Source organism: Bombina bombina, chromosome 3 (genome assembly GCF_027579735.1).
Source record: "Bombina bombina isolate aBomBom1 chromosome 3, aBomBom1.pri, whole genome shotgun sequence".
Classification (NCBI taxonomy): Eukaryota; Metazoa; Chordata; class Amphibia; order Anura; family Bombinatoridae; genus Bombina; species Bombina bombina.
This window is the reverse complement of record NC_069501.1, coordinates 1,102,990,905-1,103,002,977: the sequence shown is the minus strand read 5'-3', so window position 1 is coordinate 1,103,002,977 and position 12,073 is coordinate 1,102,990,905.

The following is a 12,073-nucleotide window of genomic DNA, read 5'->3' as shown; positions in this document are numbered from 1 at the left end:
GTACATGCTATTATACTTTGTTACAATCATAACATGTGCAAGCAAATACAGAGCAGTGCATATAATGTGTGAAAAACTACTGACTAAGACTATCAATATCTGTCTTAAACATTGAACATGGCAAAATATACCAATATAGGATATCATATACTACTTATTGTATCATATAAAACTAGAAAGAATCAACCTTCCAGTAAACTGATTAAGTATATGACACACAAAGCTCTCCAGTAATAAAAACTGGATTGTAAAATTTAAAGTGCAATGCCTTAACACAAAGTAATACAATTACTAGATAGATTGTCTAAAGTCAAATTACCTGGTGTAAATTTCACAAAACGTATAAAACACACAGTACTTATATTAAGGATGAGAATATCAACTTAGCTCAGTTCATTATTGAATAGAGGGAAAAAAAAAAGATTTTTTAATCCCTAGGTGAATCCCTACCTTTACTTAAATGTCATAACTAACAGATATGTGTATCTAAAGGAGAGGATACGTATAGTTACAAGAATGTTACTAGAGAGACCTAAATCATAATTTAGAATACACATGTATAAGAGATATAAATAATCTTATCTGTCTAACTACTTAGTAGTACATCTATAGCCAACAATTAATCAAATCAGTCTGTATATTCAGACCATCTGGTATCCTTGTTTTGAGTTTGAAGATCCAGAATGCCTCGCACATGCGAAGCATTCTGTCTCTATCACCTCCTCTTTTTGGGACTCTTACCCATTCAATGATGTGCCACGCAAGATTATCAATCTTACCATCATGGCTGAACTTGTAATGCCGTGCTACTTGTGAGTCTGGATCCTATGATTTAACGTCATAAATGTGTTCTTTGATCCTGTCTCTGGCCTCCCTTGTGGTGAGACCAACGTACTGCTTTTGGCATTCCAAGCATGTCACCAGGTACACTACATGTGTGTTGCGACAATTTGTCCAAGCATCGATCATAAAAACCCTCTGAGTATTCACAGATTGAAAGGTTTTACCTGTCAGGGTATATGAACAAGCTTTGCATCTTGTCGCACCACACCTGTAGTGTCCTTTGCACTCAAGCCAACTTGTAGGCTTGATAGAACTTACTCTTACTTCACTAGGGGCTAGGATATTCCCTAAAGTTTTATTCTTTCTAGGAACGCATTTGCATCCTTTCTGCACTACATCATAAAGATCCCCATCCCCTTTCAGAATTGGTAGGTACTCTTGAATAATGTAATTACTATAATTACTAATTACTAATTATAATTACTATAATTAGTGACAAAAATGGGACTGTTATTCATATTTGTTTTGTCAGCATTTCTATTAGTGTGAAGCATGACATTCCAGATACCATGTGATATGCCCTTGTGATCTGCTTACGGGAAAACTCTCTTTTAAGGAATCTATCCCTGAACTCTTTGGCAGCACTATGATATTCTGGCAGTGAAGAACAGTTCCGTCTTAAGCAAATAAATTCCCCTTTAAGTATACCAAAGCTTGTATGCTTAGGATGCATGCTTTTTGCATGCAGGATACTGTTACCCGATATAGGCTTACAATGTAATTTTGTAACAATTTGACTACCTTCACTATAGAGAGTTAGATCAAGTACTCAATACTCTGTTTGTTTACGGTGCTCGTGAAACTTAAACCCACATCATTTTTATTTATATCGTTCACAAATTCTGTACACTCCTGAGATGTCCCCTGCCAGATCAAAAGAAGATCATCTATGTACCTCCTGTACATCACAATTCTTCCCCTCTGGCGGCAATTCTCTCCATATACATGGGATAGCTCCCACCATCCCATGTATAAATTAGCAAAAGATGGGGAAAAGGTAGCCCCCATTGCTGTTCCTCTCTTTTGGAGATAAAAATTGCCACCAGTAATTGTGTGTTAACAGGAAGTAGAGAACTCTAAATATAAAACTCTTGTGTGTACTACTGTATCCTGTATAGTTGTCAAGAAAAAATGCAATCACTGTCATGCCCTTGTCCAAAGGTATGCTTGAATACAAGCTGACAACGTCAATAGTTAACCATGAAAAAGCTGGTTCCCAGATGATGTCCTCCAGCAGAACTAGCAAATGCTTGGTATCCTTCAAAAAAGAAGAAAGAATCCTAACTAGTGGCTGAAGGATACTTTCCATCCATCTCCCCAAGGGTTCCAACAATGATCCAATGCCTGAGACGATTGGACGACCCTGAACATTGTCAAGACTTTTGTGTGTCTTGGGGAGATGGTGGAAAATTGGAATCCTAGGGTATTTAACCCATAAGAAAGCTCTGGTATCATCATCAATGACACCAGGTTCGCTGCCATCATCTATAATTTGCTCCAGACTCAATTTGAATTTATTAGTTGGATCAAAACTCAACCTTTGATATACCTCTGTTTGATGTAGCTGTCTCTCAGCTTCTCGTATATAATCTAGTTTGTTAAGGACAACAATGTTTCCACCTTTGTCACTTCTACGTATGACAATGTCTTGTTTGGACTTAAAGGGACATGAAACCCACATTTTTTCTTTCATGATTTAGAAAGAGAATGCAGGTTTAAACATATTTCGAATTTACTTCTATTATCTAATTTGTTTTATTCTCTTGATATTCTTTGCTGAAAAGCATATCTAGATATGCTCAGTAGCTGCTGATTGGTTGCTGCACATAAAAGCCTCGTGTGATTGGCTCACCATGTGCATTGCTTTTTCTTCAACTAAGGATATCTAAAAATTAAGCAAAATAAATAATAGAAGTAAATTGTAATGTTGTTTAAATTTGTATGTTCTATCTGAATCATGAAAGAAAGATTTTGGGTTTAGTGGCCCTTTAAGTCTCTGAATTGCCTCTTGCTCAGTTCTAGTAAGATTATGTAATATTTCAGACTTATCTGTTAGCGATTCTTGTAATTTATGCAATTCTGCCTCTACTCGTTTATGGAAAGATTCCAAATAAACTCCCCTCTTTCTAGTTGGGTAGTACTCTAAGGTGGGCTTAAATCTGGCTTTCACCTGTACCTCATAGCAAGATTCCATTTCAGTATTAAGCAATGTTAGATAATCAGCTGCCTCACTAAATTGAACATTACTTATATCAATTCTCTCATTTTTCTCTTCTAAGATAAAGGTCTCAGCACTAGTCTTATCATTCTTAAAACATTTCTTTAATGTTAAATTCCTCACAAATTTATTGAGATCAAGTATTGTTTCAAAAAGATTAAACTCTGTGGAAGGGACAAAGCCTAAACCATATTTCAGTACCTTTTCCTCCTCTTCATCAAGTGTTATAGTAGAAAGGTTCAGAATAGTTAGATCCTTAACGTGTACCTGTTTATTCCTACGTTTGCCCCCCCTCTTGTGGGGCCGCCTCCCCCTTTTAGATTCAGCTGGTCCCTCTGAAAACCTGCATATCTATAGATTTATTACCTGTATTTACGGTATTAAGGGCTTGAGGTTGGTATTTATTCTGGCCTGCTGTTGGTACTGTAGGAAGGTCATTTGATCTCAGAATCCCTCCAACAGCCCCTGCAACATGCTGATCACTGCGAGCTGCGATGGGTACATTACTTGATTCAATAAAAGTGTTATATACATTAGATTAATTCTCATGCACTCCCTGGTTGTTACTACGTGCCTCAGGGGGTATGGTAGCATTAATACAAGTGTCCTTTTCCTCTCCTGATTCCCCATCTGTGTCCGAGAAAGTAACTCGTCTTCTATTCCTTCTATTCCTGGATCTGGATCTCTTATTAGACTTTTCTTGTTTCCAGTTATAAACCATATTAAGCTTATAGTCCAGTGTGTCTCTCTCAAACTTGCCTTGTTTGGCTATATCAATCTCCAGTTTCACATCTGTGATGGTCTTATCCAGAATGGCATCTAATTGCATATAATCTTTATGTCCTGTAAATTTGTTGAGCTCCTGTTGTAGCTCCATTATTTCATCTTTCAGCTGTGCATGCTGCTTCTCTTTATGTGCAATGATAATGTGCATCAGTTTCAAAGAGCATTCAGATAGTATGCTATTCCAAACATCCATAAACTCATTATCAGATGTATCTATTTGAAAGGTTGGATACTTCTTTAACCGCAACCCTCTTGGAATCATACTAAGGGATAGATATTTTTCCAACAATTTTATATCCCACCACAATCTGTACTCTTTTACCAATTTATTTTCCATAATTTGAAAGATATCTCCTACATTCTGCATTCTCATATTTATAGAGAATAAATCCTCTAATGAGGGTCTCATGGCATGATAGTCCTGCACAGCACGTAATGAGAAAAAGCTAACTTGAGGCTGCATATTATCCATGGCGTAAAACTGTGTAAACAAATAACACACAATGTGTAGAGCCTTGGAACAGATATTAATGACAGCTGTGGACGCTTCAGGGACACAGAACATACATCTCCACTTTCCAAGCAATCCCCATATAGCGCTCAAACAGTGTTCATCAATAACACGAAAATCAGCAAAGGGGTATATTCCAATACAAATGATATTCTTTAAGGGAACACAGTACCTTAATTCACCGGTTGTCTTCTGCTTACGCTATACAAACTGTCCCGGTCCCGGTTGGGGGTGGCAGATTAGGGGTTAATAAGTGTAGGTAGGTGGCGGCGACATTGGGGGCGGCAGATTAGGGGTTAATAAGTGTGGGTCGTGGCGGGCGACATTGGGGGTGGCAGATTAGGGGTTTATAAGTGTGGGTCGTGGTGGCGACATTGGGGGCGGCAGATTAGGGGTTAATAAGTGTAGGTAGGTGGCGGCGATGTTGGGGCGGCAAATTAGGGGTTAATAAGTGTAGGTAGGTGGCAGCGACATTGGGGGCGGCAAATTAGGGGTTAATAAGGGTATGTAGGTAGCGGCGATGTTTGGGGCGGCAGAATAGGGGTTAATAAGTGTAATGTAGGTGTCGGCGATGTCGGGGGCGGCAGATTAGGGGTGTTTAGACTCAGGGTTTATGTTAGGGTGTTAGGTATAAACATAAATTTTCTTTCCCCTAGGAATCAATGGGGCTGCGTTGCAGAGTCTTACGCTGCTTTATTGCAGGTGTTAGGCTTTTTTTAGCTGGCTCTCCCCATTGATGTCTATGGGGAAATCGTGCACGAGCACGAAAAACCAGCTCAAAGCAGTGCTGGTATTTGAGTGCGGTATGGAGCTCAATTTTGCTCAACACTGACATATTGCCTGCTAACGCCGGGTTTTTGCAAACCTGTAATAGCAGCGCTATAGCGAGTTGAGCGGTGACAATAACTTGCAAGTTAGCACCAAGCCGCTCATAATGCAAAACTCGTAATCTAGCCGTTAGTTTGAATTTCAGATGAGTAAAAAATTTTTCTGACAAATGTCAAACACCTGGATTACGAGCTGTGCGTTCGTGTTTTAACGCTGAAAAAATGGTCATTTCAGCATTAAAACAGCACTGCAGCCATTACAAGTCTTGTCGGTATAGCTGTACCGCAAGCTTTTTAGCCTGTAACACAACATCAGTCCCGCACACGTAAAAATGACGTTTTTTTTCATGGGATTCCCATAGCGCTGCCATTACGAGTTTTGAGGTAAGGCTAAAAAGCTTGCGTTACAGCCTATACCGACAAGATCCGTTTCGCAATCTGAGAGCAGTATATAATGAGGGTCTCATGGCATGATAGTCCTGCACAGCACGTAATGAGAAAAAGCTAACTTGAGGCTGCATATTATCCATGGCGTAAAACTGTGTAAACAAATAACACACAATGTGTAGAGCCTTGGAACAGATATTAATGACAGCTGTGGACGCTTCAGGGACACAGAACATACATCTCCACTTTCCAAGCAATCCCCATATAGCGCTCAAACAGTGTTCATCAATAACACGAAAATCAGCAAAGGGGTATATTCCAATACAAATGATATTCTTTATGGGAACACAGTACCTTAATTCACCGGTTGTCTTCTGCTTACGCTATACAAACTGTCCCGGTCCCGGTTGGGGGTGGCAGATTAGGGGTTAATAAGTGTAGGTAGGTGGCGGCGACATTGGGGGCGGCAGATTAGGGGTTAATAAGTGTGGGTCGTGGCGGGCGACATTGGGGGTGGCAGATTAGGGGTTTATAAGTGTGGGTCGTGGTGGCGACATTGGGGGCGGCAGATTAGGGGTTAATAAGTGTAGGTAGGTGGCGGCTATGTTGGGGCGGCAAATTAGGGGTTAATAAGTGTAGGTAGGTGGCAGCGACATTGGGGGCGGCAAATTAGGGGTTAATAAGGGTATGTAGGTAGCGGCGATGTTTGGGGCGGCAGAATAGGGGTTAATAAGTGTAATGTAGGTGTCGGCGATGTCGGGGGCGGCAGATTAGGGGTGTTTAGACTCAGGGTTTATGTTAGGGTGTTAGGTATAAACATAAATTTTCTTTCCCCTAGGAATCAATGGGGCTGCGTTGCAGAGTCTTACGCTGCTTTATTGCAGGTGTTAGGCTTTTTTTAGCTGGCTCTCCCCATTGATGTCTATGGGGAAATCGTGCACGAGCACGAAAAACCAGCTCAAAGCAGTGCTGGTATTTGAGTGCGGTATGGAGCTCAATTTTGCTCAACACTGACATATTGCCTGCTAACGCCGGGTTTTTGCAAACCTGTAATAGCAGCGCTATAGCGAGTTGAGCGGTGACAATAACTTGCAAGTTAGCACCAAGCCGCTCATAATGCAAAACTCGTAATCTAGCCGTTAGTTTGAATTTCAGATGAGTAAAAAATTTTTCTGACAAATGTCAAACACCTGGATTACGAGCTGTGCGTTCGTGTTTTAACGCTGAAAAAATGGTCATTTCAGCATTAAAACAGCACTGCAGCCATTACAAGTCTTGTCGGTATAGCTGTACCGCAAGCTTTTTAGCCTGTAACACAACATCAGTCCCGCACACGTAAAAATGACGTTTTTTTTCATGGGATTCCCATAGCGCTGCCATTACGAGTTTTGAGGTAAGGCTAAAAAGCTTGCGTTACAGCCTATACCGACAAGATCTGTTTCGCAATCTGAGAGCAGTAGTTATGAGTTTTATGCAACAAAACTGTTACATAAAACTCATAACTAAACTGCTACAAAGTACACTAAACACCCATAAACTACCTATTAACCCCTAAACTGAGGCCCTACTGCATCACAAATACTATATTAAATTTATTATCCCCTAATCTGACGCTCCCAACATCGCCGCCACAATTAAAAATTATTAAGCCCTATTCCGCCACTCTCCGACATCGCCGCCATTATACTAAAGTTATTAACCCCTAAACCGCCGCCCTCCCGCATCACAAACACTATTTAAATATTATTAACCCCTAATCTGCCGTCCGCCCACATCGCCCCCACTATACTAAAGTTATTAAGCCCTAATTCCGCTGCCACTATAATATCATTTAAAGGTACATTGAAGTCAAAATTAAACTTTAATGATTCAGATAGCCCACACATTTGTAAACAATTTTCCAAATTACTTCCATTATCAAATATTGCACAGACAATTCTATTGGCTGTTTTAAATTTTCAAAATGAAATCAGCCAATAGGAATGCAAGGGACTCCATCTTGAATTGCGTACCTTGCATTGAAGATTCAGTGTATGGCAGCGACCGTATAAAGAGGATGTTCCGCGCCGGATGTCTTCAGGAAGGACCCGCTCCGTGCCGCCAGGATGACGATAGAAGATGCCTTCTGGATGAACATAGAAGAGGCCGCCTGGATGAAGACTTCTCGCCGCCTGGATAAGAGTTTTTTTGGCTGTTTTTTTGTTTGTTTAGGGTTTGGGCTTTCGTAAAAGAGCTAAATGCCCTTTTCAGGGCAAAGCAAAAGAGCTAAATGCCCTTTTCAGAGCAATGGTTAGCTTAGGTTTATTTAGATAGTTTTTTTTATTTTGTAGGTTTGGGGGGGTTGTAATGTTAGTGGGACTTTGTATTTATTTTTCAGGTGAAAGAGCTGTTTGACTTAGGGCAATGCCCTACAAAAGGCCCTTTTAAGGGCTATTGGTACTTTATTCTAGATTAGGTTCTTTATTTTGGGGTGTTTTTTTAAATGGGTATTAGAATAGGAATAATTTTTATTATTTTTGATAATTTGTTTGTTATTTTGTGTAATGTATTTTTTTCATTTTGGGTAGGTTTTTAGTTTTAGATTAGGGCTTGGGCATTTTATAAAAGAGCTGAATTCCCTTTAAAGGGCAGGAAAAAGAGCTAAATGCCCTTTTAAGGGCAATGCCCATACAAATGCCCTTTTCAGGGCAATGGGTAGATTAGGTTTTACTTTATTTTTATTTTGTGGGTTTGGGGGGTGGGGGGGTTGTATACTGTTAGGGGGTGTTTGGTAGTTTATTTTAGATTAGCCTTTTTTATTTTGGGGTAGTTTTTTTAAATTTTTTTACAGATAAAATAAAGCAGAAGAAGGCGCCACAATAGTGCACATCAGTGTGACTAAGTCTCCACACACGCAAACAATAATCGTACTTACAATATAAAAAGCACTTGATAATTGCCACAAAAACCTCCTGAACCTTTAACAGCTGTCCAGATAGCTGCCCTCACGCCAAACAGCAAGGCTCCCACAGATCCGTGTTGTCTGTACTCAAGTGGTAGCTCGTCTTTTAACCCCTTGATTCACTTGTAGATTATGGGATTCCTGTATCCTTATAATCTCCGTGAGAATTAAGATCTTAATGACATACCCCTCATTTCATCTTATCAAGCCGGTTTGTTTCCTGCACCTCATTGGCCAGGTGTATTTTTACACGCATGCGCTCTGAGCAGCATTAGACGCCGAATGGGGCCATTAAAAGTTGTGAATGTTGATTGTTATTTATACACCTGATGAAGCGGTCAGTGTGACCGGGAAACGTGTTGTGTATGCTGTATTTTATTTGTTTTTAATAAAGCCAATAATACTTTTAGTCTATTGACTTCACGGCTTTTTTTAAATTCTGGCTAATCTCGCTGGAGGTTATTTGCGGAGCTGCCCTTTATCTATAGCTTTAGTTTCATAGCTGACTATAAGGATACAGGAATCATATACTCTACAAGTGAATCAAGGGGTTAAAAGACGAGCTACCACTTGAGTACAGACAATACGGATCTGTGGGAGCCTTGCTGTTCGGCGTGAGGGCAGCTATCTGGACAGCTGTTAAAGGTCCAGGAGGGTTTTGTGGCACTTATCAAGTGCTTTTTATATTGTAAGTACGATTATTGTTTGCGTGTGTGGAGACTTAGTCACACTGTGGCGCCTTCTTCTGCTTTATTTTATCGGTAGACCTGCTATTCTTGAACAGCCGTCAAGTTTTTGGAAGAAGCATTGCAGCCGGGAGTCTGATACACCTGAGAAAATTGTTGTGGACTTTATGTCTTAAGTATAGATCTACACATTCATGAACTGTCTTTGCACTAACCATATTTTCACTGTTGGATATTTTTTGTGCAGTAATGAATCATTAGATGTCTGGATTATATATGTTGTTTGAGAGATCACTTATAATTGTATTTGGTATATTTCAGTTGTAGACTGATGACGTGATTATTATTTTTAGTACCATATAGTGGTATTATTAGTTTTTTAAATTGAAACACTTAGCTACTTTTTTGCTACATTTTTGCCAATAGCTCGTTATTGACAATATTAGGCGCATCTAACTTTTTCACACATTTAAAGGTTTTTTATTTTTTTAAAAGGGTATTAGAATAGGAATCATTTTTATTATTTTGTATCATTTCGTTTGTTATTTTTTGTAATGGTAGGTTTTTTATTTTTTGTAATTTTAGTGTGTTTTTTTTTGTAATGGTAGGTTTTTATTTTTTGTAATTTTATTGTGTTTTTTTTTGTAATGGTAGGTTTTTTATTTTTTGTAATTTTAGTGTGTTTTTTTTGTAATGGTAGGTTTTTTATTTTTTTTAATGTTAGGTTTTAGTGTAAGGCAGCTTAGGTTTTATTTGACAGGTAAGTTTAAAAATAAAACCTAAGCTAGCTACAATATAACTATTAGTTATATTGTAGTTAGCTTATGTTTTATTTCACAGGTAAGTATTTAGTTTTAAATAGGAATTATTTAGTTAATAATTGTAAGTTTAATTTAGGTCTATTTTAATTATGTTAAAGTTAGGGGGTGTAAGGGTAAGGTTTAGGGTTAGGGTTACGTTAGGGTTAGGTTTAGGGGTTAATATATAGTTTAATTTAGGTTGTTGCGATGTGGGGGACTGGCGGTTTAGAAGGTTTATTTAGTGGCAGTGATGTGGGAGGCCAGAGGTTTAGGGGTTAATAACTTTATTTAGTGGCGGCGATTTCGGGGAGCGGCGGAATAGGGGTTAATAGCTTTATTATAGTGTGGGCGATGTTGGGGTGCAGGGGAATAGGGGTTAATAACTTTAGTATAGTGGCGGCGATATTGGGGGCGGCAGATTAGGGTTTAATAGCTTTATTTAGGTGGCAGCGATATTGGGAGCGGAAGATTAGGGGATAATAACATTATGTAGGTGGCGGCGATGTTGGGGGTGGCAGATTAGGGGTGTTTAGACTCAGGGTTTATGTTAGAGTGTTAGGTTTAAACATAACTTTATTTTTCCCCATAGACATCAATGGGGCTGCGTTATTGAGCTTTTTATTCCGCGATCGCAGGTGTTAGGCTTTTTTCTGACCCGCTCTCCCCATTGATGTCTATGGGGAAAGCGTGCACGAGCACGTCAAAACAGCGCTTGTATTTTGTGCGATATGGAGCTTAAAATCACCATATCGCACCCACAAGCCGGCTGTTTCAAAACTTGTAATGGCTGTGCTGTAGAGGGCTAAATAACGCAACTTTTGTTGCGTTAATCTAGCTGTATGTTAGTTCAATTTTCCTTCCTAATGCATCATGTGACAGCCATCAACCAATCCCAACATGCATATACGTATATCCTGTGAATCTTGTATATGCTCAGTAGGAGTTGGTGCATATAAATAGAGTGGGTACATTTAGATAATGGAAGTAAAAGGAAAAGTTGTTTAAAATTATGCGCTCTATCTGAATCATGAAAGTTCAATTTTGACTGGACTGTCCCTTTAAAGGGATATGGTATATGTAAAGGTATTGGGCAGGGAAGGGCTCAAAGGTGTATATGCATGAGTGGGTTTTTGTATGTGTGTAGATATACGTGTGATTATATGTATATTGTATGTATTTATATATGTATATGTGCACACACACATATATAATATACTTTATATATATATATATATATATATATATGTTTCCAAATTTGAATGAAACCCATGTAAGACTTTGAATATCCAAGTGTAAAGTGTATAAAAATTTGTATTATCTCACAGAAGTTTGCATTTCTGTATGAAACCATAGGAAATAGTGTAATTTCACATGGAATCAACACCAAGGGGCCGATTATCTCAAAGTCTTTGGGCTGGCGAGATTATTTAAAAGTGTTTGCCAATCCTTTTATTTCTCTGGTGGAATTATATAAGAACACTTTTTACCCTGAAAACAGGGGGCCTTACTATGGGGCGTATACTGCATTTTCGTATGGGAAGGAGATGCATACATTACAAAAGTGCACAATGAAAATAGTTTTTTTTCAGTAACTACTGTATAATCCAGATTTTAGTGAAATATTTTATAGTGAAAATGTGGTATGCACCATAAAACAAATGTCGATACAAAAACTCTGCAGCAAACCGAGTGAAAATGTTTGTCACATTATTAGGTGTGACATAGACTTCCGTTGCTTTTTGAGTAGCATTTCCAGAAAATACAGCTGCATGGGGAATGAAACACTTCAAGCCCATTTTGTTTCCTGCAACAATAAATGCATCCAGGGAAACGTGGATATGACTACATACATGTGATATTTCTGCCATAAAAGGTTGCCAATATTTCACTAATTTCTCATGCTAAAAAGAGTGAGGTTATCACTTAAAGGGACAGTCTTCTCCAGAATTTTTATTGTTCAAAAAGATAGTCCCATTATTAACCATTCCTTATACTAATATACGTTTTACTTCTGTGATTACCTTGTATCCAGGCCTCTTATTATAGTTCTTTTGACAGACTTGCATTTTAGCCA